General features: G+C 57.9%; 1 protein-coding gene across 1 annotated transcript in view; it reads left to right on the forward strand.

Annotated features, from left to right (window-relative positions):
- BCL9L (BCL9 like) overlaps nucleotides 1–27,546 on the forward strand; it is a 44,821-nt gene continuing 17,275 nt past the window's right edge. Inside the window, exon 1 of the mRNA XM_068659126.1 lies at nucleotides 1–421. The gene's annotated coding sequence lies outside the window, so the exon portion shown is untranslated. The remainder of the gene's footprint in view (nucleotides 422–27,546) is intronic.

A 27,546-nucleotide genomic window follows, 5' to 3' on the forward strand; every position in this document is an offset into this window, starting at 1 on the left:
TCCTGTTTCTCCAAATGATTATTCAGGCTCCGGCGGAGAAAGGAGCACTCGGCACGCAGCGCCTTGCCCCTCGCCACGGCGCCCCCGCCCGCCCCCGGGCTGTCGCGGCCGCCGGCACCGGAGCCGCTCGGAGCCGCCGCCGCCGCCGCCGCTCGCCGCGGGGCCAGCTCCGCCGTCGGGCTCGGGCTGGAGCCGCCGGCAGCGGGGCGCCGGGCTCCGCTCGCCGCTCGCCCCGGGGCCGGGCCGCGGGGGGCGGCCGAGCCATGAGCCCGGCCCCAGCGGCCGGCCCCGAGCCGCCGGCCGGCCCCGAGCAGCAGCAGCAGCAGCAGCAGCCCGCGGAGCAGCGCCCCAACACCGCCGGCACCGCAGCCACCAGCGGGGGCTCGCCCGGCCTGCCCTGAGCCTCTCCGCCGCCGCCGAGGTGAGTGCCCCGCCGCCGCTGCTCCCCCCCCATTGTTCCGCCCCCCCCGGGACGCGCTGTCGGGCTCCGAGGCGCCGGGGCTCCCCCGGGAGCGGCGCCGGTGCCATCCTCGACGGGCGAGGAAGTTGAGGAAAAAAGGGCCCGGGCACGGGGCAGGTGGAGGGACCCACGCGGAGCTGGTCCCCGGGGCTCTGTGGGGTCGTCGGTGGCCGGCCCCGGTGGTGCGGGGTCGCCCCCCGCTTGGGTTGGCCCCAGCGCTGCTGTCAGTGCTCGTGCTGGCATCGGGCACGTCGTGGACATCGCCTCCGGTCTGCGTGGCCCTTCTGAGTCTCCTGGTACAGCCTGGAGAAAAAAATCCTAGAGGCTGCTTGTCTGGGGTCCTTCTGAGCTGTCTGCTGCTGGAACTCCACCAGGAGCAGAGCCTGAGCTGTGCTGTAGATGCGAAGAACTTCTTACTGACACCATGCCTGGTTTTGCCTGGGCCGCTCTGGATTTTGCAAGGCGTTATCGGTGGTGTGCATGCCCCAGGAAGGGCTGGAGCAGGGATTCCTCTGCTTGGAGTCCTTGCGTTGCATGGAGGTAGGGTTGAAGTCAATGCTCTTGCCTGAGCCTGCCCTCGATGCCAGCTCTCTCCCCGCTTTCTTTCAGCGCCTCGATCGATGTGCTTCTGTTCTCTCCTGAGGTAAATCAGGCATGCGGTCAGTTTGGAGGAGACAAAAAAAAAAAAGAAAAAAAAGGAAGGGAGGAGGAATCTTACACGTATGTTCTTTCCTTGTGCTTGAGCTGTGCACAGAAAGGACCCGATGTAACAAAATCGTCGCTGTGTTGTATTAGGGACATGTCTTTAGCAGGTGGTGAACTTGTCCTAGCCCTGCTCTGCTAGCAACCACTTGCTGGAGTAGAAATGTGAGAAGGATGCATATCTGAACACGTAAGTAATGCTACATGACAGGGCAGGCTGTTGTGTTGTTGCTTGCAACGTCTGCACGCCCTGGGGGCAGTGCTATCCGACAAGGTGTAGGGCCATGGTGTGGTGCCGGCTGCTTGTGTCCCGGGCATGCGAGGCAGAGGGCTCCTGACAGCGCGGTGCAGGTGCCAACTGCACACCTTTGGCTGTGGTGTGTCGCTACACGATGCAGCTGCCTGCTGCTGGCCTGTGGAAGCTGCTCGGGGAGTGCGGCTCCAATTCTTGACCCCATCCAAATGCTGCTTCGTGCCAGGCACGCAGCGGTGACACGCAGCTCAGTCCCTCTGTCCGTTTGTTGCCAGGCCTTGGCGAAGGGCTGTGCACGTTGTTTTGCTGCTTTCGTGGTGGGCAGGATAAGAAACTGAGTCAGAGAGGAAGTGATTTGCCCAAGGTCTCATGGCAAGGCTGTGTCAGTGCCAAAGCAGGACCTCCTCTGACTCCGGTGCTGTGGCTGTGCGTGGACGTGTCATACACCTGGTACTGACACAGAGATCACCGAGTCCACGCTGCTGCACGATTCCCTCTTCCTCCTTGGTAGAAAGAAGCTCCTGGGGCTGTGTCAGTTTGTTTTTTCTACAATAATTGCCATCCTCGTTGGAGTTTGTTTTCCAGAGCATTCATACTCTAAACACTATGGAGTCTTTTCTTTTTTTTTTTCATGTATTTTGCCATTTCCGCTGTGTAAATGATGTGATCAGGGCCTCCTTGCCACCTTGACCTGTATCTCTGATACCTCGAAGATCCATTTTGTGACGTTCACTATTTTCTGTTATGATGTTGTAGGTGCCACTACGTCTGCCTCCCCCTGGAAGTCCCTTTCCTCTTTCTAGGTGCCTGCTAAAAAAAATAAAAAAAAATGCAGCACCTGCCTGAAATCTTACAAATTTAAAACCAAAGATGCTCGGTTGAAGAAAGTGAAAAATTATGCGTTTTAAAACCCTCTGCCTTTTGCATGGTGTGGTGGTGGTTTGGGAAGGTTGCTGTCTTGCTGCTGTGTAACGGGACGAGCTGCCACGCCGGAGCTGCCAGCTCTTTGCTCTTCCATGAGCAAAGGAATTCTGCCAGGGGTGCCCTGGAGTTAAACTGGGGTGCACCTCCAGCATAACGCAGCTCCACGGAGCTGTGCTTGGAATCTCCCAAGTCCAAGCACATCTAGGCACCCAGATGGAGTGAAATCCTCCACGCTTGCTGCTCTGGCACCAAGAAGTCTTTGCTTTTCCTTCTCGTTGCTGCTCGTTCCTGTCGAGGTGCTTGGAGTGCTCCCCCTGCTCCCCCTCCCAGTGCTTCCCGTGCGAAGAGGCGTGCAAGGGAGCATGAGCTCTTGGTCCCCTCTTTGGGAGCATCGTTTGTGTCCTGGCACATGGCTGTTTCTCGTTGTTGTAGAGCTCTTTGTGGCTTCCCCTTGTCATCTGCCTCTGGTTGATGAGTCCCAGGTATAAGGTGGCTCTGTGATTATTTTCTGTGTGCTGTCCCTTGTGCTGTCTTAGCTGGTTGCATTGGGTTGAGCTGGAACTTCAGCTGCTGGAGCGCTCTGGTACATGCCCGTCTGCCCCTGAGGTCCAGATGTGTTCTTGCTGGGATTAGTTGTTTTTTCTAACTATTATGATAGGTTTTAAGCTGCTTGGGTCTAGCCATTTCCTGGGGATGGCATAGGCTGGCTTCCAGCTCTTAATTCCTTAGTGCTCGATCCAGTTTTGCATACCCTGGCTGATGGAGCTCCCATGCAGGCCTTTTCTAGGGGAGCAGGTCCCTGGTGGAAAAGTGTACTCGACCGAATTTTGCTATTCCTGCTGAGAATCCACCAAAGGTGTGTTTCACCTCTGAGCCCGAGCTGTCTCAACTGCTGCTTCCAAAACTCCCTCTGATGGGGATTTTCTTCTGCTCCTGTGAAGACAGGCTGAGAGAACTGGGGGTGTTCAGTCTGGAGACGAGAAGGCTCTGGGGAGACCTCCGTGCAGTCTGTCAGTACTTAAAAGGGTCTTATAAAAAGGATGGAGACGGATTCTTTCCTCAGGTAGATAATGACAGGACAAGGGGGAAGAGTCTTAAACTAAAAGAGAGATTTAGGTTAGGCATTAGGAGGGAGTTCTCCACTGTCAGGGTAGTGAGGCACTGGCACAGGCTGCCCAGAGGAATTGGGGATGCCCCATTGCTGGAGGTGTTCAAGGTTTGGAGGAGGGTGGCATCCCAGCCCAGGGCATTGGGGTTGGAGTTAGGTGATCTTTAAGGCCCCTTCCAGCCCAAGCTAATCTCCGATTCTCTGCCTCTGCACCCCATGGGACCATCAGGGAGTGCTCTTCTCGTCACCTTCTCCATTTGAGGTCACTCTGGAGCCCTAACGGAGCTGGCTGGCTCTTTCTGCTGCTGTGTCTTCCCAGAGATGCTGACAAATTTGCAAATCTAAATCTCAAAAAAATCTAACACTAACACAGGATAGGCCTCAGCGTCCCTGGGCTCCGCGGGGCTGAGCTTCCTTCTTCCCAGGAAGATGTGGACTGACGAACGCGGCTCCTGTTGATCTCACGTGTGATTCATCGTTTCCAGGAGGTGCAGGAGCTTTGGTACCGGCTTCAAGTGGTTTGTTGATCTCCGTGAGGCTGAAACTACCTCGTGAAAAGAGAAGTTTGTGGTGGCGATGGAGAGGTGGCAAAATGCATGCCTTGGAGCAGAGGGGCTGGGAAAGCAGTGCAGCTCAGTCGCTGCTCGGTTCTGCAATTTTCATCAGTTCTGAGCTGGGGGTGAGGCCGAGGATGGTAGGAAAAAAGCTGCCTTGTTTCTTCCTGCCTCGTGTTTTGGAGTTGTGTGCAACCTTCCAGTAGGCCTGCTGTGCTCCTCTGATTTGCGTTCCCTTCTGTGAGCGCTCCCCTGGGAGCCCCGAGTGGATGCTACCCAGGAGCTGCTGCAGGAGGAGGGCAGAGATGTGCTCCTGCTGCTGTGTTTTGCCCTTCTTTAGCCTCTGCCTGGCACCAGCCACACCACATGGCGAGGACCAGAGGCACCCTTCCTCCTTCTTCCGTGGTGTGTGTTCCACATCATCTGCTTCACACCAGGCAGCTCGCAGGAACGAGGAGCTGGTTTTCTCTCTCCCTGCCCGATTTTCTGTGAAACTCAGCTCCTCGTCAAAGGTGGGAAAGACTCAGGGATTATTCTTCGAACTGGGACCAGTTCTCGCTGCTGTTTGTAGCTGCCACGGGGCCGTGCTCAGCAGGAGCACAGAGGAAGCAGCGTCACTGGCACCTGCTTTTGATTTAAGGCAAAGCCACGTTACGGAGGGGCTCCCTGCCAGGGGCCCTGCCTGCTCCTCGCCTCCTTGGCAAGCAGAGCGCTGCTCGTCAGTGCCCTGAGCCTTCTGGTCCCTGCTGTGGCTCCTTGCACTCCTGCTGCCCCCCTGGGGCACGCCGCCGGGCTCGTGCCTCTCCTGGCCTGGCAGGGCTGTCCTGGAGCTGGCTGTGACCCTCTGCACAGCGGGGATGCTGGGGTGCACGGCTCGAAGGAACCTGTGTGGCCAGGCTGGGTGCAGCTCGAGGGATGAAGCTTCTTCCCACCACGGTCTCTGCCCTTCCAGAGCCCAGATTTCCCGACGGAAGATGTCAGCTCCACGCTTTATCTTCCAAGACACGAGTCTGTTTTCTCAGGGTTCTGCTTCGAGGCTGACAGATTGAATTTCAGCTGTTCTCCACATGCTTCGCAAACTTTCCTCCTCTCAGGTCCCTAGTGTAGAAGCTGCGGACTTCACCTTTCAGTATGAGTGCCCTGTTCCCCTTTGGGCAAGGAGCAGCAAACAAGCTCCCTGTCCGACTGCTGGGTGTCCCCTGCCTTCAGGAGTCCCACAGACACTACAAGAACTGGGCTTGGCTTCCACCAGGAGCAGGATCTAGCTTTTTTGTGGGTTGTTTTGTTTTTTGTTTTTGTTTTTTTTCCTTCCAGTTTGACACAAGACGCCTCGAATCCCAGCAAGGGGACGATGGGGGAGCCTCTTCTGATGCTCGGGGTAAAATATCCTCAAGATGGCTTTAAGACCGGGCTGTGCGCTGTGCCCAGAGGTGGGGCGTCACCCTGTTTGGTGAGCAGCTCTGCTGGAGCCAAGTCCTGGGCCAGATGCCAGGTTTGTGATCCATGCCAGAGAGGGCGAGACTTGGAAAGCAAAGTGGAGCTCCTCCTGTGTGAGAGATGGCCCGAAATACCGAGCAAAACCACAGAGCGCTCCTTGTTCCTGCCTATGCCTACTGGTCTTCCCTCTCCCCGAGCGTGTGGGAGGCCACAGGGCTGCTCTGCTAGGGAGCAGGAGGGCTGAGCTCTGCAGGCAGCCAGGACACCTCTGCTCCATCCTGCCTCTTCCGGCTGCTGGTTGGGTTGATTTTTTTTTTTTTAAATATGCTTAACCCTTCTTTTCCCATTGCACTGTTTCCCCTCATCCTTGCCGAGCTGTTTGAAGGCTGCCTCCTCGCACGCGGGCTCTGCACGGCGTTGCTCTTCCTGCCTCAGTCCAGCCGAGCAGCTTTCCTTTTGCTCGTTCTGCTGCTGAACGGAGTGACTGAGGAGAGGAACCAGCCAGGATATGGTTTGTGTAAAAGATGCTCCACAACACTGACTGTTTACAGACTCTGAGCTTCTCGAAATGTAAGCACAGGAAATGCCAGGCTCTGCTGGGGTTTGTGTGCGCAGTACGGCTCTGCGTGCTGTGTGTGTCTCAGCCTCTGGCAGTAGCACTGCTCTGCACTGTCACAACCCAGAGGAGGTTTCTAGCAATCCACAGAAGCAAAGGCTTGCTTTTTTCACCTCCAAAATAGAGGCTGAGAGGAAAAGTGAAAGGAAATGACTTAAGTGAAGACAGGAAGGGAATATGGGGCAGAGCTAGGGACAGGAGCCAGGAATCCTGATTCTTGTTCCTTGCTCTGCTCGTCCTTAGCTGCTGCTTTGGGTCTCAGCCTCCTGCCTGAGCCTAGGCGTGAGTGGGTTTTTCTAGAAGCTGGTAAAGTAGCTTCTCTCGTGACGTGTCCTCATGCTTGCTGTGCCTGTGAGCACTCCAGTCCCTGAGCGTCTGATCCTCCAGGATTTGCCCGGCTGAGAAAACTGTAATTTAGCGAGCTGCCATTGGTGTGGTTGCAGCAAAAGTCACAAACTGGCTTTGGCTGGTGCCGGGTGCCCAGATCTCCGGGGAGAGCTGTGGTCCACGAAGGGACCGCTGTGTCTTTTTGTACAACAGACAGGGAAATGGCTGTCGTGACTCAGGGGATCAGGATGCTCTGGTGAGGATGGAAAATGAGTCTCGGTGCGGAGCAGCAGAGGAGGAGGGTGGCGGGCAGGGCTGGTGTGCCATGAGCTCGCCCCGCCTCTGCCTATGTGGCCTCAGCTTCGTGCGTGAGGAGTCCCTGGAGCACAGCCCCGCTGCCTTTCTCCGATATTTGTGCCTGTGAAAGAGAGCTAAGAGGTCTGCGGCACCGCGGGCTCAGTGCACAAACACCAATTCATGCCCCGTGAAACCATCTGCGAACCTTCCAGTGTGATTCCTTTTGGAGAAGCAGCTGTGTGTGGCCAGGTCTCATCGGTCACAAGCTCCACACACCCACAGTTTGCTGGCGTTTGCGTGGCCTCCACGCTGTGTCTGCCTCTGAGCTGCTGGGCTTAAATGCCAAAGGGTCTCACTCAGGTCTCGTTTAAGGGCCTGAGTTAGGGGAAGCTGGTTCTTTTTGGTTGCAACATGGGGTTGGCTCCAGGATGGTGTTTCTTGACTTGGCACCCGAAGCTTGGTAACCGTCTCCCTGGGTGTGTATCAGCTGCCTGGTTCTGCAGAGCGGGACGCCGTGGAGAAAAGAGAAAAAAAAACACTCTTAATATTCTTTTTAGAAAGCAGAGGATGCTGGCTCACAGAATTCGGTCGCAAGGGTCCTGAGCAGCCACGCTGGAGGTCTCCTGCAGCACTGGTGGCCTGCGGGCACGGAGCGGCGAGGAGGTAGCCGGGAAGCTTCGCGGGGCAGCAGCTCACCACCGAGGGCTGAATCTCCGGGTGACTCCTCTGACAGCAAGCTGGCCGGGGCTGTGGAAACCCCTCCAGCACTGGAGCTTTCACCACTTCCTCGGCAGGATGAGTTCCAGCGCTGGTCTGTAGCAGGGGATCGGGCCAGACGGGGCCTGAATGAAGCTGCTCCGGCCACAGGCGGGCCTGAAGCGCAGCAGCCAGGCAGGGCTGAAAGCTGCTTGTGTCCTGTGTCTGTGCAGCCTTGTTTGAACTTTTCCCTGGCAAGGAGCAAAAGGAACTGGGGAGACCTCGGGCTGGTCCAAGCAAGTTTCCTCTGCTCTCCCCGCCCCCAGATGCAAGTGGGGGAACGGCAGCGGCTCCGGGTGTGCGGCCTCGGAGCTGAGCAGTTTTGGGGGCCTGGGCCCCGAGTGCTTTTGGAGCGAACGAATTTTTGCCTCTGGTGTTCTCTGCCTCTTGGGCTGCGATGCAGGGAGGGAGGGAGGGTTGGGGGGGGGGGGGGGGAAGTGAAACTGTGGTTCAGAACAAGCCCTTTGGATGGCAAGAAAATTGCTGAGTAGCTGGTTTCCAGGTTGCCGAGTTCCTAGCCAGGGCCTGGCGCGGCTGCCAGAAGCAACAGGCTTGGAATTTCCTCTGCCTGCTGCCAGCTCGTCTCGGGCTGCCCACAGCACCTCTGCTGGGGCCGGGGCTCCCAAAAAGCCCCGTGGACGGGGCACTCCCCGAGCAGGGGCTCCGCGTGGAGCCGAGCGCTGCCCCCCTGGTTTTTGGGGCCTGGTTTCTATTTTCTTTTCCAGGGTCCAAGCTGGTTTGAATTACGCAGCCTGCGCCTCCCGCGGGGCTCCTTGAGCAGCCGCCTAATGAGCTGAGCTCCTGACAAACTTTGCTCTGGCTCTGGCTCCGCTAGGAAAATTTTACAGCCTTTTCAGAAAAAGGAAATGCCAGGAAAGGCCTGTCTCTTCTGAGTTTTATGAGGGGGTCCCGGCTGAGAGGGGGTGAGATGGGCTCGGAGGAGAAGACAGGAAGGGGTTGGGATGCTGCCAAGGGTGCCCCCCGGGTGCTTCCTAGGGGACGGGGTGACACTGGTGTGGGGCGCTTGGAGGGTGCACTGGGAGCACTGGGAGCACTGGGAGAGGGCAGGAAGAAGCAGCAGGGTGAATGGTGATGGAGCAGGACCAGCTCCCCGCAGCCCCGAGCCCTTCCACACCCCGCTGGTGGCTCCTGGTGGCAGTGGTGCCCATTCCTACCCCTCCAGACCCGGGGCACTGTCACCTGGGGGGGCAAAAGTGCCCAAGCAGCCGTGCCACCACGTTCCTGCCCCTGCTGCAAGGCGGTGCTGGGCTGCATCTCCGCTCCCAGCTGCTGACAGAGTTCCCGGCTGGTTAATCTTTGCTAATTGCATTTTTTTTTCCGAATGGTGATGTCTTTCTGCCTGCTGCCACAGCAGAAAGAGGCTCCTGCACACACGCGTGTGCTGCGTGGCTGTCCCCAGGCCTGCCTGTGGTCTGGGGATGAGGCGTTTTGGGGCTGTTCTGGTTTTGTGGGGCAGGGGCTTGCCCTCTGGCCTGGCTGGATGCTCCTTGCCTGTCCTCGCCGCGTCCCAGATTTGTGTCTGATGGTCCAAAGGCATCCGTGGGGACAGAGGTGGGGACGGTGGCTGGGATATGTAAAATTACATCTGCCTGGGGAGCCGTGGAGCTTCTTCGGTGGGAGGGACTGAGGTTTCTGTGTGATCTGTAGGCATCAGCTGCTGCCAGTCGTAGTCGATGAGCTTCACAGGCAGGCAGTGATTGCCCTGGGTACAAGGAGCCTCGCGCCAGCCCTGCTCTGAGGGCTTTGCCTGTTCTGTCTGTCAGGAGGGTGGCTCTGGATGGCGATTTGATTTGGCAGCCAGTGCAGGCCTGGCAGCCCTAAGAGTGGGATGCAGGCACCAGAGCAGTGCCCTCCTCTGCATTTGTCACTTCTCCCATCCCCTGCTTTCTGCCGTGCCGGGCAGGAGAGAGCTCTTCCCTCGGGCTGCATCCCCTCCTCCACCTGGGAAGTGCTGGGCCCTGCTCCCTTTCACGGGGCTCATGGGCAGGAGCAGAGATTTTAGTTGACAACAGAGGCCGAGCTCCTTCGCTTCGCTGCTGGGAGGTACGAACGGAGCCCTCCTGGTGATTTTCTCGTGGAGTTGAGGCATCGGGTCTCCTCTCAGACGGGGTCTGGGGAGGGAATAAGCGGGGAAGCAGCGACTGAGCCCGTCTGAGCCTGCTGGGGTGGCTGCACCTGGGCTGTCAGCAGGCTCCAGGGAAGTTCGAGGTGGCACAAGTAATAGCAAACTCTTCCCGAAACAGCAAAGTGCATTTTTTCTCTTGTTGCTTATTTCTGTGATGCCCTCTGCGCGTATCTGGCTCAGGTTCTTGAAGTGGATGTGTTTGTGCTCTTCCTAGTTGTCAGGGGCAAGTCGTTCGCAAAGTTTCACGTGAGTTTCACGCTGCAAAAGGAAAGCCCAAAGATGTGTCTGCCTTTTTTTTTTCAGTTAGTGCAGCACAACCCCAAACGAAGAGCAGAGAAGCGCATGAGAGTGGCTTCACTGTCCAGCAGCACCTCTCATTCCCAAACATCCCCATGGGTCAGTTCTTCTGTACTTTGGAGAGTGCAGATGGAGAATGCGCTGCAAGTTGTGGCCCTTACTCTTTTAAAGCTTCCTTAAAAAAAAAACAACAACACTAATTCAGTGCTTTGGAGCCTGTTTCCCCCCAAAAAAAGCCCCAAACCTCACTCATCGCAAGCCCGTTTTTGCTTGTTGTAAATCATTTTTTCATCAGTTGAACTTCTAAACATTATGCTGATAATGAAGGAGTTGCTTTGCCTCAAGCAGACCGCTAGCAAAAAAAGTATTTTGCCTTTTCCAGGTATTTTAATACGAGCTCTACTTGCAGCCCTGATTTTGTAGGAGCGCGTGTTATCCTAGTGAGAAGTGTGATTTAGCTGCCTGAGCATTTACATGGTCAGGACTTTAAGCAACTGTTTCCTACCTCACATAGGGATTTCAAAGTATTCAGGGACTCAGGTACTAGTGGCAAATGTTTATCATTTGGATTGAAAAGCGTAATAAACCAAAGTAATTTCAAAAAGTCCTATTCTAATTAAAACACGTTACTTATACTAGTAGGTTTCAGACTTTTTTTCTCCGTAGTTTAAGGGCTCCTGAAATTTTTCTGATCCTGGTGCGGACCCCTGTGCAACAAATCTATTGTAATAGGCTGTCTTTCCACAGTACTCTTCACAGCACTCTTGGAAGTAGCCTGCAGGCCCTCGGAGGTCCCCAGTGGTTTCAAACAACTGATGCAAACCAGCCAGCCTAGGATGTCCTGGTTCTGACGCTGCCACTCGCGGTGCCGTGCTCGGAGCCTTCTCTCGTCCGAGAGTTTCCCATTCTGTGAGAGGGAACAATGTTGGCATCCCTCAGGACAGCTGATCCCCAGCTGCACGCCGCTGAGCCGCCTTCTCATCTCGCTGCAGCCAGATGGAGAGGTTCAGTGCTCTGCCAGCCTCTGGCTGAAACAAATTGCAGGAGAGGGGAGCTGCACTTGGTGGCTGGTTCATTGGAGAAGGAGAGGTGGCTGTGCGCAGGGGCAGTGCCATATTTTGGCGTTGTCCTTCTTCCAAGATCTGGTCCCTGTGTGTTGAAGGGCTGCCGGTGTAGGTGTTTGGTCCGTGGCTGCTGCTGGCATCGTGCAGTGGCTGTGGCTGTGGTTATGTTTGCAGGATATTTGGAAAAGCTCTCAGGACACGCGAAGAATTCCTCTTGGAAACTGCAAGAATTCAAATCGCGCTCCAGGAGGCCGGGCTTGTACTTCTCTTGCTCCTTCCTTGGCTCCCCAGTGGGCAGAGGCACTGAGGTGCCCGGAGCAGCTGCGTTGTGTTGCTTAGCAGACTCAGATCATTGCAGTGGCTCAGCCTGAGGTCCAGCCACCTTCATGCAGACGTACCCTCCTGATGGTTAGGGAGGGAATGAAGCAGAGCTGGGACGTGGTTTGCACGAGCTTATGGCACCCAGGCTCCCTCGTGCTGGTGGTGACCCCTCTGCTTTTGGGATCTGTTGCCTCTGGCTGAGCTGGGGCACAGGACGGGGGAGTAGCGGGGACGCTGCGCATCGCCCTTGGCCAGCAGGCTCGTCTAATGCCCGATCTGATTTGCATATCAATTAATTTTTACTTTAAGAGGGCTCGAGTGGACCCAAGTGCCAGCCTGTGCCTCATTTTTGCTGGAGGAGGAGAGCAGGAGCGGCTTAATTTGATCTGAACACCAGGCCTGAGGGTGGCATCGCTTAACGAGCCAAAGACCCCTCTGGCTCAAGCCTCTTCCCTTCCACCTAAAACCAGGCAAGTGCAGATTTTTCTGGGGTCTTTCTGAGCAAGGTGGGGGGCGAGGGAGCAGCGTGCAGGTCAGCGTGGACCTGCTGTACCCGCGGTGTCCGAGGCGCTGCTCTCAGCCCCCTCCATCCTCCCCGAGCCGTGCAGCCTGGCAAAACCTGCAGGAGACGCCTGGTTCCAGGCAGCCCGCGTTTTACCGGGTGGCTGCTGCTCGCAGAGCTCCCCTGGTCGGCCTCATTACTGCAGGGAGGAAGCAAACCTCCTCTGCCCAGAGACAGGAAACTCGGAGCACGTGGGCTGCCCGGGAGCCCAGCTGACACGTTGTGTTTGCACAGAAAGCAGCGCTGCTGGGCCCGGGCTCCCTGGCTGCTGGCCACGGCCCCGGCGGTTGTGTTCTCCATCAGCCGCTCGGGGAACGAAGGGGAAACGTAGCCCCTCGCTCGGGATGGGGGGGTCGTAAACCTGAGCGCTCCCTGCCAGATGCTGACAAGGGGAAAGGGCTGCGAGCCAGGGCACCTGGGGCTCGGGCTTTGCTGGGAGCCAGAGCCCCGGGGGCTGGATTGCTGCTTCTCCCCGGACTCTGGGTTTCAGAGGCTGTCACCTACACCAGGAGGAGAGGGAGATCTTGTAGCAGGCTGCCTGCACCACGGCCTCCCAGAGGGTCATGCAGTGCTCCCTGCTTGTGCCCGAGGGCTTTTTTTGGCCCCGAGTCGGGCTCTCCCCATCCCTGAACTCACAGATCTCAGAGGCAAAGGCAGCACAAGCTCTCCCAGCAGCTTGCCGTGCTTGTCCTGCTCAATTACAATGCAGCAGCAGTGGCACCAGCCGCCGCCTTCCTCCCCTGGCTGGGCTGGAGCGCTGCAGGCTCTCAGCAAATGCTGTCTGCGGACATCTGCTGCCTCCTCCCCCCACCGCCTCCTGGCAGCGGCTGCAGCTTCCCAGCGAGCAGCCTGCTCTGTGCATCTCTCCCCCCCCTCCTCGCGCCCGCCCGAAGCTCCCTCCTGCTCTTCCAGGCTCCTTCGCAGGACCTTGAAATGGTGGTTTCCCCGCTGCTGGCTCAGCTCCAAGCAGCCTCCCAGTCTCACGAGCCCGGAGCTGAAGAAAACAGGGTGCCTGATGGAAGGGAAAGGGCTTCAAGGTGATGCTTGCCCCCATTCGAGCAGGCAGCCCTCTCCTTGGCAGGTCTCCAGCTCGTGCCTGGGGCCTTAGACACACGCACAGAGTCTGGGGCAAAAAGCTTGGAGCTGTTGGGCTGGAGCAGATGCGGCAAGGTCAGCTGTGAGCTGCAGCCCCGGTGCCAGGGCTGGATGCTTTGCTCTGGCGTCTGGCTCGGGTCTGCCCTGCACAGCTGTGAAGGACAAAGTTCACCATTCCAGGTCCTCCTCAGGGCCCTCCTGGGAGAAGGGAAACGCATTTCGTTCTGCTGTGGTGGGAAGATTTGCTGCTAGGGTGCAGCAAGTGAGGCCGTGGAGCTCTGCCTCCCGAGATTTGGGAGTCCTGGCTGCAGGAAACACCCTGAAAAGCAGCGTTTTGGTGTTTTTGGTCGCCTGGTGTTGCTGTACCAGGTTCCTGTGTTTGGCACAAGCAAGCAGGGAGGTAGCTCCAAGCCCGAGTGATCCCCCAGCACCCCGGTCGCTGAGTGCCCTGACTGCAAGGAGTTCCTGGGATCAGATATCTCCGGAGATGAGTGTGGAGGAGCTGGGGAGTGGGCTGAAAGAACTGAACGGAGAGGGCACGGGGCGACGCAGCAAACTGCTTTCCTTGAAACTGGTGGAGCGGCGGCTGGGAGCATGAAGACAGCGCTGGGCTGTGATCTCGGGGAAAGCCCAGAAGGAGGGCTGAGGTGTGTGGATTAGTGAGAAGCGAAGGTAGAGGATGAAAGGGGATTCAGTAGCTCTGAGTGTAAAGGCAGGGCTGGAAGAAGGAGCTTGAGGGATTGCAGGTGGGACATGAAAACAGCAGCTTGGAAAGACAGAAGAAGTGGAGCCGGTGGGGAAATTTGCCATTTTGTACCTGGATCAGAAAGAAGTGAGTGCATTTCAAAGGGATTTAGACAAGAAGGCACAAGCCTTTGTTTGGAGGGAGACGGCTCGTCTTCGCTGTGACAGTCTCAGTGGCGGAGGGGTGCAGAGGCACAGCCGGACCCCCTGCCAGCTTGGAGAAAGTGCAGCGTTGGGAGGAGAGGGAGCCGAGATGCTGCAGGGAGCATCGTCTGCACAGGTGATCCAGGGCTGCTGCGTGGCAGGAGCGAGACAGCAAAGCCCTGCCTCTGCGAGCCAGCTGGGCTCGGGCCCAGCACCCGGCAGGAAGTGACTGAAGAGATAAGGGAGCCTGGGCAGGCTGTATTTGAAGCCTCCCCTCGCCAACGGGAGCACCGATGGTAGATCCTGGTGCTCGCGCAGAGCTGGGAGCCAGGAGGTGCCACGTGGCGCTGCTCGCTGCGTCCCCGAGGAGCGCAAAGAGGGACAGGGGGTGTCAGCCCGGCACCGGGCGGCACAAGGGGTGTCTGGGACCTTCCCCTGAACAGAGAAAGGGTGCCAGGAGCCTGGCTTTAACCCTGCCTGTGGGCCAGTTGCCTCCTGTGGGTGCCGAGCACCTGGGTAGTGCCTTGCTCGCGGCTCGGTGCCCGCAGGCTGCTCGGCAGCGCGTTGGCACAGCCGTCTGGGCTGAGGGGGAGCAGTTTGGGGCTCTGGGCAGCTCTCCCTCCTGAGATGGGGCAGGGAACGTTCCTGCGAGCAGCATTTTCTCCCGAGCCGGGGCTTTACCCTCTTGCTCTGCTGGGCTCTTGTTTTTCCTCGGCTCTGTCCTGCAGCAGGACCTGGCTGCAGCAGCGCTGTGCAGCGAGGGCAGCGGCTGGGGAGCTGCTGCTCCTCAGGCTGCCTCCCTCCAGCCCTTCTCAGGGGGTCCCTGGGGACGAGGCCCCCCCTGGCCGCTCTCCACATCCCCCCTTCTGGCCCTGCAGGGTGGCAGGGGAGCGCAGCAGCCGCCCTGGGAAGGGTTAAGCGCGCTGCAGCTTGCGGCCGGGCGCCTCGCACCGCCTGCGCCTGCTGCAGGAGCGGGGCTGCGCAGCCTGCTCCACTTGGCGTGGGTCCCAGAATGCTTTGGAAAAGCACTGACCCCTGACCCCCAGTACAAACTGAGCCCAGCACGTGGGAGGGAGAAATTACTCCCAGACCTTCAGGCTCCAGGGTTTACAAGCTGCCTGCAATAAAGCAGCCATTTTTTTCCGACAGTTACTAAATCTCCCCTTTTAGCTCCGCTGCAAACGTCTACCGGCGCTCCCCTCCCCTGCCCCCGGCCCCCCTCTCTCCTCTCTCCTTTTCTCCTCTTCTGCTCAAATCAGAAACATCTCTGGAGGTGAGGCCATCCCGTTGCCCTGGGGGCACGGTGCTGGGGCTTGGCGGAGCCACCGGTCCCTGCAGTGCTGTGCCAAGCGGGTCCCCTTCCACCCGGCAGCTGTGCTCCCTGCGGGGCTGCCGAGCATCCCCCGGGGTGTCCTGCACCTGCCGCCTCCTCCACCTCTGCTCTGACACCCTGCAAGGCTTGGTTGGAGCTGAATCCTTGTCCCGAGCTGCTCACGGGATGTGTTTCAGTGCGAATAAGCGATGTTGTCTCAGCAGCCCCATTAGGTGACAGGGAGCCGGAGCGCAAAGGTTTCCTTCGTGGCTTTTCTGATGGCTGGTACAGCTTTGGGATTTTCTGAGCCGCAATTCGGCTATCTTGACATGGGCAGAAGAGCGCAGGGTTTGCGTTTAGATGTCATCAGCTCCTTAGGTAACTTACACTGTCTGCGTTCCCGGCAGGGTAAGGGATTAATCTCCAGGGAGGCCGGCCAGTTTCTATGGGAGATCACTGCGTGGGAGGCTCCTGAGGCTTCACCAGCTAGCGTTCGTAACGCCTGGCGTGATCGTAAAGTGCCAAAAGCTGCTTGTTCACATATGTGATTGCATGACTACCCAGTTGTGCTGGGGCTCCGAGCTGGTGCGTGGCAGGTACAGCGCCGAGCGTGCCAGCGCATTGCATCGCCGCAGAGGGCGTGGGGAGTGCACGTTCGTGTTTGTGCAGCGCTTTGGGAACACGAAGTGCTCATTACAAGTGGCTGCCGTGCCATGGGCACTGTGGGATCCAGATAAATAAAACAGGAGCTGAGGTTTCAAAACAACTCCTTCCCCGCTCCCGCCCCGGCGCGCATTCCTCCAGCGGGGAGCACGTGGAGGTGGGGAAGCGCTGGCGATGCGACCTGCCAGCAAGGACCGTCCCCAGCATCTCTCCCTCTCTCCAGCAGCCGCAGAAAGCCAGGAACGATCGCCCTGGCCCTGTAGCAGCTGGCAGGTAGACGGCATTTATCTGGAGACACCGGCTCCTGGGTGGCTGCAGGGAGGGAGCCAGCTTTGGGGGCAGCCCCCCAAGGTTTGGGAAGCGACGGAGCTGCGCGGTGGCAGGAGCCATGTGCTGCGCATCGCAGCAGTCGCGTGGCAGCAAAGGACCTGTGCTACGGCTCGCTCTTTGCCGAGCTGCCAGACAGAATGTGACAGAGGAGCCATTTTCCGAAGTGCATGCTAGGCTGGGCTAGGATCTGCTGGACGTGCAACAAAAAAACACATTCAGCCGCATCCCCTTTCTCTCCCCTCTCTGAGAGCTTGGTTTTGTTTTTAAATCTGTATGGCAGGAGCCCAAACTGGCTGAGTCAGTCAGCTGGCTGGCCACCAGAAGTAAAAATGTGGTTTTGTCCCCTCCCTCGTTTCTCCCCCTTCCCCCCCATATTTTTTTTTTTCTCCTTCACTTAGCGACAGTTCCATGTATTGACAACAAACCTCTTTCTCTCTTGTCCTCTCCCGGGGCCGGGACAAGTGGAAGCTGTTTTTTATTTTGAGAGCCAGTCTAGAGGGAAAAGGTGCGGGATGGCAGCTTGTTTGTCTGTTTTCCCTGCTGGCTGGAAGGAGGGGGAGCTGCCTGCGGAGCAGGGGCCCGTGCAGGCCGATGGCTGTGTGCGTCTGCGTGCCAGAGGAGGCCACTCCGGCCCTTCTCCTGCTGCCCATTTGATGGGGAAATTGAGGTGAAACGACTCGCCCCAGGCTGTGCCATCGAGGTCTGAGTGGGAGCCCAGCCTGCTGGCACCGAGGAGCCGTGCCAGATGTGGAAATGCACCGGGGAGTTGGTGCTTGTCTCTCCTTGCCCGCAGCACTAGGGACTGGGGCGATGCGGGGAGCATCAGCTCACTGTGTGCCCATGCAGGCGTGGAAGGTTTGAGAGCCTTTGGCCACTGGCGATGTTCTTGAGCTCTGCTTCGGTCTGTTAATTCCCAGGAAGCAGCTCCCGGAGCTGTCCCCATGGCCTTTGGGGACACTTTTGGTTTTGCCACCGTCCAGGGACGTGCCCCAGCTGGCTTCCCCGTGTGCTCGAGATCATTTTGGAGCCTGGCACTGGCATAAATCGGGCACTGCAGCCAGGCACAGCTCTGCGTGGGGACCCCAGTGCGCACAGCGTGTGCAGGCATCTGGTGCTGAGGTAGCCCCAGTGCCTGGCGGGGACCTCCCAGGGGCAGAGCTGTGGGGCAGGCAGCAGGATCTGCCCCTGTCCCATCTTTTGGGGTGTCCCTGGACACTGCAGCACCTCACGGGAGTAAACTGCTGAGCAAACCGGAGGCTCCTCGGGTTGGGAACAGGTTTCAAATGCGAACAGGCCCGTGGAGCGCAGGGAGATTTCTTCATTTGTATGTTGATTTTTAGTATTTCAGATGCATAAATCCCAGCAAACGCTTCAGCTTGGCTCTGGCTCCCGTGTGCTCGGTGAGAGGTCTGCACAAGAGCAAGCAGCTGCTTGGCTGCTGTGAGCCACACGGGTATCTGGGGAGAGCTGCGCTGGTCTGAACTAGTTCGCTGCTTCCTTGGTCAGAGAGCAGCGCTGGGTTGCAATCCATACTTCCAGGGCAGCAAAGGCAAGGCAAGGCAAGGGAGAAATCGATTTACTGGTTTTATTGTAGCAGGAAAGGTTGTGATGGGCACAGAAACGGAAAAGGCAAAATAAATCCTGCTGCAACAGGCTGGATGCTGGTATGTTGTGTTGCACTGAAATGAAGGGAACTTGAGGAGTCTTTGGGAGTGCGGTGGGGAAAAGTACTCGAGAGAGAGCTCCTGGGAAGGCCTCTGTGCATGTCACGTGGGGAACAGAAATGAGGGAGATGATGGCAATTTCTGGGGCAGGAACTGAGCGGAGGATGATGGATGCTGCACTTGTGCTGGGGGCTAAGCAAAGGAGCTCTGACATTGCTGCTCAGACGAAGGGTTTGGTCCCTGCTCCGCAGCAGATGACCGGCAGCCACCCGATGTGCATCGGTGGGACTGGGGGCAAAGCTTAATTTGAAAGCAGTAAATGTCTGAGGGAGAAGAGCTGGAATGGTTTGGAAGAAGAGAAACTAACTCGGAGTGATCCACATCAGGATGCTGAGGTGGAGACCATTACTTTGCACCAGCTGTGGAGCCCATGGAGCACGTGAGGAGGGTTTTTGGAAGTGGTCTGTGGTCGTGGGTAACTGACCAGGACTGATGCAAACCCAAAGCTCGTCAGTCCTACGCTGAAAATGCATTTGCAGCGTGATCACGACTGATGCTGGCAGTAAACCTGGAGACAGCTTTTAGAAACCTGCTTCGATCCTGGCTGCTCAGCTGTTGGCTTCTGGTTTTGCTGGAGAGAAGGAAACAACCCGCCAGTTCCACGTCCTGGTCGGCGTTGTTTCCTGGTTGGATTGCAAACCCGTGGGGATCCTGAAATCCCGTGGCTCTTTCTGGGTGAAAAAGGGGAAAAAAAATCCTACTGTACTGCAGCTCCTCGAAGCCCAGAGGCTGCCTTGGAGCTGTCGGTGGCGCTTCTCCATGCGGTGTCATCTTAGTGTGGGGGGGAAGCATCCCCAAGGGACTCCTTAACTTCCACACCTGCTTCTGTTCTGCTCCCCAGGCAGCTGACCAGAGTTTGGCACAGCCTGTTTCTAACCTAATCACCAGGAAAAATGCTTGTAACAAGGTCTGACCTGTGGGCAAACTTTTAAACAAGCACAAACTCGTGCATCAAATCGATACCTGGATCAATTTTTTCCCCCTCTGTCAGAAATGGAGCATAGCTGAGTTGACTCAGCCTGCTGAGATGGTTTACCAGCAAAACTCCACGCCGAAGCCTGAAACGAAGAGCTGGAGTTTAAAGATGTTCCCGTGTACGTTGGCATCAGAGTTTGAGGTGTACCTCCACTTCAGGCTTCTTGGAAAGTCCAGCTTGTAGTTCTCAGAGCGAGGTGGGTGCCTTGAGTACATCAGGGAGTGAAGAAGACTTTTATCCTGAAGACACAGACAGAGGCTCATTTGTACAGCGTGCATGAGCATGCACTGAATGTACTCACACACATTAGGCAGTGGGAGTTGGATCCCTGAGGTTTTCGGGAGCTTGGTGCTTGAAATGCATTTCTGCTCCTCGACAAGATCCTATATTCTGTAGGGATGCGTGCACCAGCCGGGCAGCTGGCTCCCTGCCACTGTACCCCAGGAAAAGCGGGGTGATGCTCGGGTGGTGCAGTGCCCGCTGCAGCCCCGTGCAGGTTTCTGTCTGAGCAGAAGAGTTCCTGAAGTGTTCCTCACCAGTGGGATGTGATTGAGGGCTGGGCACGGCTCTGGCTGTGCTGTGCCAGGGTGGGCATCTCCGCAGCATCGCTGTGGGGTTGGGGACTGGCACAGGGGAGCCTCTCCGGCTGGGGTCTGTGGTTTCCCATGGTCTGGAAGGGGAGAAATGGCTCCTGTGGAAGGAGGTGGAGATGCAGACCTGGCCGCTGTCTGATCCTTGGGCTGGCATCGTCGCGTGGAAATCGGTCACTGTTTGTCCCCTCCCTGCGGCTGTGTGCGCACGGAGCCCCGATGTGGTGTCAGCAGGGCCGAGCTCTGCGATGCTCCTCGCTGAGCACTGGGTGTCTGCGGTGCTTGGGCATGGAGCAGGAGGACAGCACCGAGTCCTGAGCCTACGAGGAGGATGCTGGAGAGGATGGTGCGCTCCTGGTCAGCGTGGCAGGGTGTGGGAGGTGACGGCTTGCTTCCCACTTTGCCTTGTCGCCTGCGAGGAGGATTGTCCTCTCTCCTGGATTTGCCCCCGTGGAGCGAGCTAACAGGCTTGGCAGATGGAAGGATGAATCTAGCAGCGCCTTTGATATTTGGAAAGCTGTGAGGACTCTGAGCACGAGGGAGATTTAGAGCCCAACGTGCTGCAGAAGCTGTTGTGTCTGCGGTAGGAACCTTGCCCCAGCTCTCTGTGGAGCGCTTGAGGAAATCCTACAAGCCCCGGCTGGCTAGGGGCAGGGCGGCGTGTCTCTGGCCTCATGCAGATCAGGCTTTACTTGCTTTTGCATCCAGGCTCCGGTGCCCGGAGGTGGGGTTGCCGAATTTGCTGAGCCAAGCGCTGAACAAGTGAACCCGTGGCCTCCCTGCCCTGCCGCGCCACCGCCTGCGCTCGGCGTCTGGATCACGGCATCGGGCATGGAGGAACCTCACAGGTCGAGGTGTTTGGTGCTGGTGCTCACAGCACTGGGCAGCTTCAGCAGAAGAGGAGCTGGTGGGGTCCACGGTGCAGCCGGGCTCGTGCCGATGCCACCGTCGGGGAGCCCCCGCGTTGCTCCCACACCCACGCCGCGGCGCAGCGCACGCACACGCGGCCGCGGGCTCACGCCAGCGTGAACATGCTGCTGCAGCTTCCCAGGGCCCTGCGGTGGAGCAGGCACACCCACCCGAGCAGGGATGCAAATATCTGCGTGCCGCTACGGGTCTGCTCGGCACCACGGCCACGGGCATGTTGGCGTTTGCACGGCTTTTGGGGTTGTGCTGGCACAGGCGCCCCGGTGCATGCTTCTGCGCTCGCAGACACGGGCGACGGCGAAGCCACAGCACCGGGCTATTTTTGGGAGCACTCCGAAGAATTTTGAGCGTGTTTCAGATGTTAGAGTCTTAGATGGGGGAAAGCTAGAACAGATGGCTAGAGGGTTCAGAGCAGCAGCCCTGCTGAGAACAGATATTTATAGGCAGATTTAACCCTTGTGTGGTCTTCGGAGCCACGCTTAAAGGAACAGCAGCTGAAGGGAACGTCGTGGAGCCAGGCGGTGACCTCCGAGGGTGTGCTGTGCTATCTGGTTTCTGCGAGCTGATTATCGGGGTAGTCTGGAAATCCCGTGCGTGCTGTTCCTCAAGCATTAGGGCCGTTTTCCCCAGACCATTAGGACCTGGTTTCTGTAAGTCTTGGTGAAGCCAAGCTGCCTGAGCTGGGGTAACAGGTACAGGGGCTGTCCCGTGTTTGCGTGAGCAGCAAAGCAAAGCAAGGACAAAGATTGTTTTGTCCTTCCTGCCCTTTTTTTTTTTTTTCACTCCCCCCTCTTAGTTTTGAAGAGGTTGCCCAGATTCTTCCTTTTCTTAGTGGGAAGGGGAGAATATGGTTTTTCTTTCAGGCATGCCGTCTCATAAGAGTCATCAGCTGTTTTTACCTGCCTTTGTCTTGGGCTCTCTTGCTCAAAAATTCAGAGAAGAGCAAAATCTGTCGGTGGCTTGTGTTGAACAGTGCTGGCTGCGGAGACTGCAAAGGGAGCACGGCGTATTTACAGTGACAGATCTATTTGCAGCCCTTTCTCTGAGAGCAGCCAGCCTCTTATTTAGGACCTGAAGTAGCGTGGCATTGAACGTGGATAGCGAGTCTCGGAGTGGGCTTGGCTGAGCTGAGTAACAGCAGCAGGAGAGAGGGATCTGGAGGCTGGGAAGAAAGCGATGCCCTCGGGTGGGAAATGTAAAGAAATGGCAGGATATTAGCTGGGTGCTGCAGCGGGGGCTCTGGCTCAGAAAAAGTGAACGGGGGGCACAGCCCCGTGGAGCTGAGCGCAGCCTGGCTCCAGGAGAACCGGGGAGCGGTGCTGGGAGCTGGAGGGGGGCACAGGGGGGTGGATGAAAGAGTCAGGGGCTGCTGGCAGAGCAAACAGTGCTCAGAGGGTTGTGCCAGGCTGCATTTGTGCTCCTGACACGGGGGAGACAGGGCAAGGGGCTACAGTGCTGGGTAGAAGAGGTGTATCTGCCCCACGGGGCACAGTCTGCAGTGTGCTCCGGGGGTGCTGTGCTCGGTCCTGCAAGTATTTTTGAATCCCTGCTGACTTTCTTCATCGAGACTTCCACTAATCCAGGTGGGATTTTGGAAACGGTGGCAAAAGCCTTGTCTGTGTGGCACCAGCATGCCAGATACTCAGCTCTGCTCCGAAGATGCCTGGAGACCCCGCTGAGAGCGGGGCAGCGCGGGTCTTGTTTTGGCGCAGGAGTTCCCGGCAGCGCTCTGGCCGTGTCAGGGATCAGCTCCGTGTCTGGGGCAGCGAGGTTGGAGCACATTTGTGGTTTGAGTTGAAGAGTTCCCGAGCTTCCCAGAGCTCCTGATGGGCCATACGTTCCTGTTCTCCTGGCATCTTCCACAGAGGGACCGGCAGCCTCCTCTGCTACCTGGAGGAGGAGGAAGAGAAGGAGGAGGAGGAGGAGGAGGCGGCGCAGCAAACAGGCTGGTAACTGCCAGGCCCGGGGAGCTGCCCACACTTGCCCGGCCCTCCACAATGGCCCCATTGTTTGAGAGCGGGCAAGCAGGAGGCTTCCTGCAGCTCCCTGGGCAGCCTTAATTAACCCTCTGCCCGCCAGCAGCGTGCGTGGAGCAGGAGGTGCAGAAGCAGCTCGAGAGGCTCCCGTCGCCCGTGGCACGCGGGGAGGAAGAGGGCCCCTGTGCAGCGGCAGCCTCCGAAGCCACTGGTGGCTGCTGAGCCTCGATTTCCTCTGGCAAGATGCAGGGAGGCTCCCTGTGCTCTTCTTCTGTGCCTCTTGCTGCTGTGACCTTGGTTTGGAAGCAGCTCGTGCCCAGCGCTGGCTGTGTGGCTCCGCTCCTGCCACGCGTGCTGGGGCAGGAAGCGCCCTCAGGAACGGGAGGCTCGGGGTGCTGGGGCGCTAATTCCAGTGGCTGAGATAGTGGCGTGGAAGCTGTTTCAAGTGATTCCAGCCTGATCAAAGTGCCTTCTTCCTTCCTGTCCTGTAATGTGATCGTGGGCCAAAAAGCTGCTCTTGGTCTGCTGTGGCTTTTAATTCCTGTTGTTGTAAACGCACAGCCTTGGAAGGAGCAGGCATGCCTTCCCAGTGTGCTCATGCTGCCGGGATGCAGGCTCGGCTCCAGGGGCCACAGATGGAGCCAGGGAACAGTGTCTGTGGTCAGGAGAGCACAACGAGTACCCTTGGAGCTGGCCGGGGGAGCTGGATACCTCTGTGCTGCTTCCTGCCGCCTGCCTCTGCGCTGCCCATCTCTTGGTACAAGCCACGGGAGCTGCTCTGCAGCACAGGCCTCGAGCTTGCCACAGCCCTGTAAGGTCACCGTTGCATTTTAGGGTTAGCCCAGGGTCCTTCCTCGCTGGTGTCGCTCCATTGGGGTTCTTCACCTCGCTGGGTACCACGGTGAGCTGGAGCCTGTGCTGGAACCGCTGCGTCCATCGCTGCTGCGTGTGATGCCGGCAGCTTTCTGCCACGTTTGCTTCCCTGTAAGCTGACTCCAGGGGTTGTAAGGCTATAGGGCACCCCCGCTTTGTCGCAGATTTCCTCTCCCGAAGCTGTGGGATGAGGGAGAGGAAGAGGCATTTGGCTGGTATGCCAAGACTGTGGATGGGAAGCTTTCTGGCTGTTGGTCTTCAGACGTGTCGATCGCAGCCCGTCTTGTGCTAGCTCGGAGACTGAGAATTGGGCTGGTAACCTAGATAGCCGAGGGCTTTGAAACCCAATAGATATAGCGCACATCACCAATTAGTTCTGCTGGAAACCCAGCAGCTCATTTGCTTACGTGATGACCTGAACACCTACCCTAGTTCCAAGAGGGCTTTATTTACAGTTCTCTCACTGGATCTCCTCTGCTCTTTTTCTCTGCCCCACTCTTTGCCAGCTCCACGACTTTTCCTGTTGGTGCCATCTGGTTTTTAAGTGGCGGCAGAACTGGAGTTGTGTTGTCCTGGTTGAGGGCTGAGCTGGGAGCGCCTGATGGACCGCTGTGAGTGCACCAAGTGCAAATGAAATTGCTGCAGAGCTTTTATCTGGCAGCATCAGGGCACCTGGCTGCAGAGCACAGGGCTCTGGCCACAAAGAGCCCTGCAAACCCTGGGCCTCCTGCGAGCCTCAGACACGAGGGCTGGAGGAGTTTCAGAAGCCTTTGCCAACTCTGTGCATCATAAATCAACGAGGCATCTCTCTCCTGGTGGAGGAGAGGGGCTCTCCGGGGGCAGTCCCAAGGAAAGGTTGCAGTTTGGTCCCTCCTTGTGGCGTCAGCGTTCAGCTGCTGGTAGGTGTTCATCCTGCAGCCCTTCCAGAGGGCTGCACTTGGCGAATTTTGCCCGTTTCTGCCCGTTTTTGGTGGGGTAGTTGGCGGCGTGGGTCAAGGTTAGATAATGATGTCTTTGGACGAGCTTGGCAAGCCGTGGGAGGGTTTGTACAAGGGCAAAGTAACCCCGGGGACCGTGGGCTGGTTCCATGGGCCAGGCCGTGGCCTTTTTGCACCCCCCTGAGTAGGAGAAGCTGGGAAATTTCAGCTTGAGCTGCGGAGGAGGTGGCTGGGGCGTGAGGAGGAGCAGCTGCCCTTTTGGGGTGCTCAGGGGGATCCCCCTGTCCCTTGCAGCCCGGCTGCGATGGGGGAAGTCTCGTGGGGAGGGTTTGGGTTCGCAGGCGGCTGCCCCCGTGCGCCCCACCGGCGCTGGGGAGGGCGAAGGGTTTCCCAGCGTGGAATTTCCTGCAGGGCCGATGCACGGCTGCCTCCCCTTTGACCTTAAACCCCAACGTGCCTGAGTCACGCCGGCATGCAAATCACAGCAAACTGGGGGTGGGGGCTGAGAGAGCTGCTGGGAAAAGGAAGTGACCTCAGCCAGGGTTTAAATATAGAGCCAAGGCTCCGCTGTGCGCCGGGGCTGTTATTTATAATCCTGGAGGAGCGGCTGCTGACTTTGTGCATCCCTTCTGCAGCCCAGCCTCCCAGGAGGCAGTGCAGATAGATAACAGTCTCTGTGCAAGGTGCTGGGGGCAGACAGACTTGTTTTTGCCACCTCTTCCCTGCCTCTCCGTGTCCTTTTCCCCCTCCCCAGGTGAGGTGATGCCCGTGCGCTTGTTTGGATGCGTGCACGCAGGGGCGCACAGATGCAGCCTGGTGATTCAGACCATTTGCTTACCAGCAGGTGCTGCAAACTTTACTTTTGTCACCTCATGGTGTGCCCTTTTTTGTCACCACAGGTGTGCCCTTTTGTTCGCCACACTTAGAGCCAGGCCAGGTCAGAGGCAGGAGGAGCCCCTCTTCCCCAAACCGGGTCTGGCCAAGAGCTCCAGGACACCAACTGAGCTAAATCATGCACGCAATTAGGTCAAAGTAAGGTTGTCCACACCTTCCTGCACGTGACTTAAAACACCGTGTTTCCTCTTCACAGAGCCTCCTCGAAGGGAAACCTGCTCGTTGCATGCTGTCTGCAGCAGGGATCCTACTGCACAGCGCATCTGGGGCACCAGGCAGCGAGAGGTGGCCGAGGTGACCCTGCCTTGAGCATTTTGTGCCAGGACTTGCAGTTTGCAAAGCTCTTGTTCAAGCTGGGAAGTGCCTGGGGTCCACATTTTAGGCCTCAAAGGGCTAAGAGCTGAGAGCTGCTGTTCTGGGGAAGCTTTTCTGCGAGGTGTGGTGGGATCCCTCACGCTCACCTGGCAGCGTGCCGCAGGCACCTCCACGTCGCCTTGCTAGGAGCAAGCATCTGTGGAGCTTCTGCCAGGGTATCTTCAGGACAGCATCTGCAGGCTGGTTTAGGGGCTGGGATGCAGAGTGAGGGCTTGCTCTGCAAATGGGATCCCCGTGCACGGCACAGGTGCCCCAGAATGGGGAGAGACAGGGTAAGTTTGGCAGTGCTCAGCCCCAGGGGGGGGGCCATGAGGCTGGGGATGCCCTGGGCGAGGGTGACATCTAGTGGCTCCATCCCATAGCCTGCATGCCAGGCAGCAGGACGGAGAGCTTGCTCTGCTCCTAAGGAAATCTTCTGACACTTCTGGACGCCCTGAGTGACCCTGGAAGGGCTGCGAGCTCCTTCCTGCTGCGCGCTGCAGCCTCCGCAGCACCTGGCTGTGGGATCGCAGAGTCACGGACCCGTGGGGGTTGGAAGGGGTTTCCAGAGATCGCCAGGTCTGACCCCGTTGCTAAAAGCAGGATCCCTGCAGCAGGTTGAGCAGGGAAGCGTCCTGGCGGGTCTTGAATATCTGCAGAGAAGGCGACTGGGCCAGACGGGGAGAAACGCAGCATGGGCAGTCCTTTGGGCTGGAAGGGCGCAGGGCTCCTGCCTGGCTTGCTGCAGCCAGGAGTCTTCTTGGGGAAGGGACCAAGCCTCATGTCCTTGCTGGAACACGGCTGAGCTTGGCCACCCGGGGATTTACATCCCAGGACTGCTGTGGAGATGACCTGAGGAGAGTCCTGCGGGGCAGGGTGCCAGGTGCTCTGTGTGTCTTCGCGCTGCTTTTGGCAGCAGAAGCGAGGTATGTTTGGAGGTATGCGAAGCTGCGTTTCTAAGAGCTCCGAATGGCACGGGTGCCAGCTCTGGAAGCGGGTATTATTCTAGAGAAAATGGTGAAAAGTGGGGCAAACTGTGAAACACGCTGCTCAGGAGAGTCGGTGGAGCAGAGGGCAGTGTGAGGCGCAGCGCACGAGGTAGACCTCTTAGCATTAATCACCCCGTTATGGTAACCCCGGTACACAAACAGTGGGAATTGATGGAAGTCCTTTAATCCCCTGTATTGACTGCACAGGGGGAGGTCTGTGCTGTGCCGTGGTGCGCTCAGCCTGCGGGTTTATCTGCCGGGGTGGGATTGATTTGAGGGCTGCACCCTTGCGTGTGGGTGAGGTGCTCTCTGTGCATCCTGGCTTTGCTGCAGTCCAGGGTGGTGTTTTGAGCTGGGGCGGGAAGTGGACAAGATTCCTGCTTTAGGATGCTTCATCCGAGCCTTATTTTCCACATGTGCTATGGGGGGGTGTCTGTCTGTAGGTGGAAGAGGTGAGTCTGAGATTTTGTCCTGCTGAAGACCTTTGGGACTTGTGGCCAAGCAGCCCTGCTGACGTGGTGTTCCCAAGCCCCTGAGCTTCCCTGGGACCTCTCCTTTCAGATCTAAGACATTCCAGCTGACTTTGTGGTGGGGTCCATGGGATGTTTTGGGTCTATGGGATTTTTATCACAGCCCATCTCATCTCGTGTGCTGGGTGTCCGTGAGCTGTGGGGGGGGCATCCTGGCACAGCTCGGGGGGCCTGGTCGGAGGGGCAGCAGTGCCGGTGGGCACGGCAGTGAGGAACCTGCAGGGATGGAGGCTGGGAGGCAGGCACGGTCTCCGCATTCCTGCGGCGCTGTTGGGAATCTGTTATCGGCCTTCGGAGGGAGCAGGAGCATGATTCACCAGAAAGTCCTGTGGGAATGCACTGGGGTTTCAGGTTTCTTGAACGATCAGCTAGCGATTCCAGGACCAGGAATATGTCAGAGCAGCCTCTCCTCGCCCCGAGTTTCCTCCTCCCCCCTCCGCTGCTGTTCAGGCCGTGCTGGGGGACTCGTACTGAAAGCAGTTTTTGTTGTTTTGCTTTGAGGTTTCTTTCCTGCTAAGGTCTAAGCCTTTGGTTTCAAGCCGTGGCTTTTCAGATGTACAAGGCACAAATATTCCCTCTGCACTTAGACGTAGCACTTCATTCAGCAGAGAGATTTGTCAGCCTCCTTCCCCATATCAGGTAGGCGAGATTGGCGCCCCATTT

The sequence above is a fragment of the Anas acuta genome, chromosome 23 (genome assembly GCF_963932015.1).
Source record: "Anas acuta chromosome 23, bAnaAcu1.1, whole genome shotgun sequence".
Classification (NCBI taxonomy): Eukaryota; Metazoa; Chordata; class Aves; order Anseriformes; family Anatidae; genus Anas; species Anas acuta.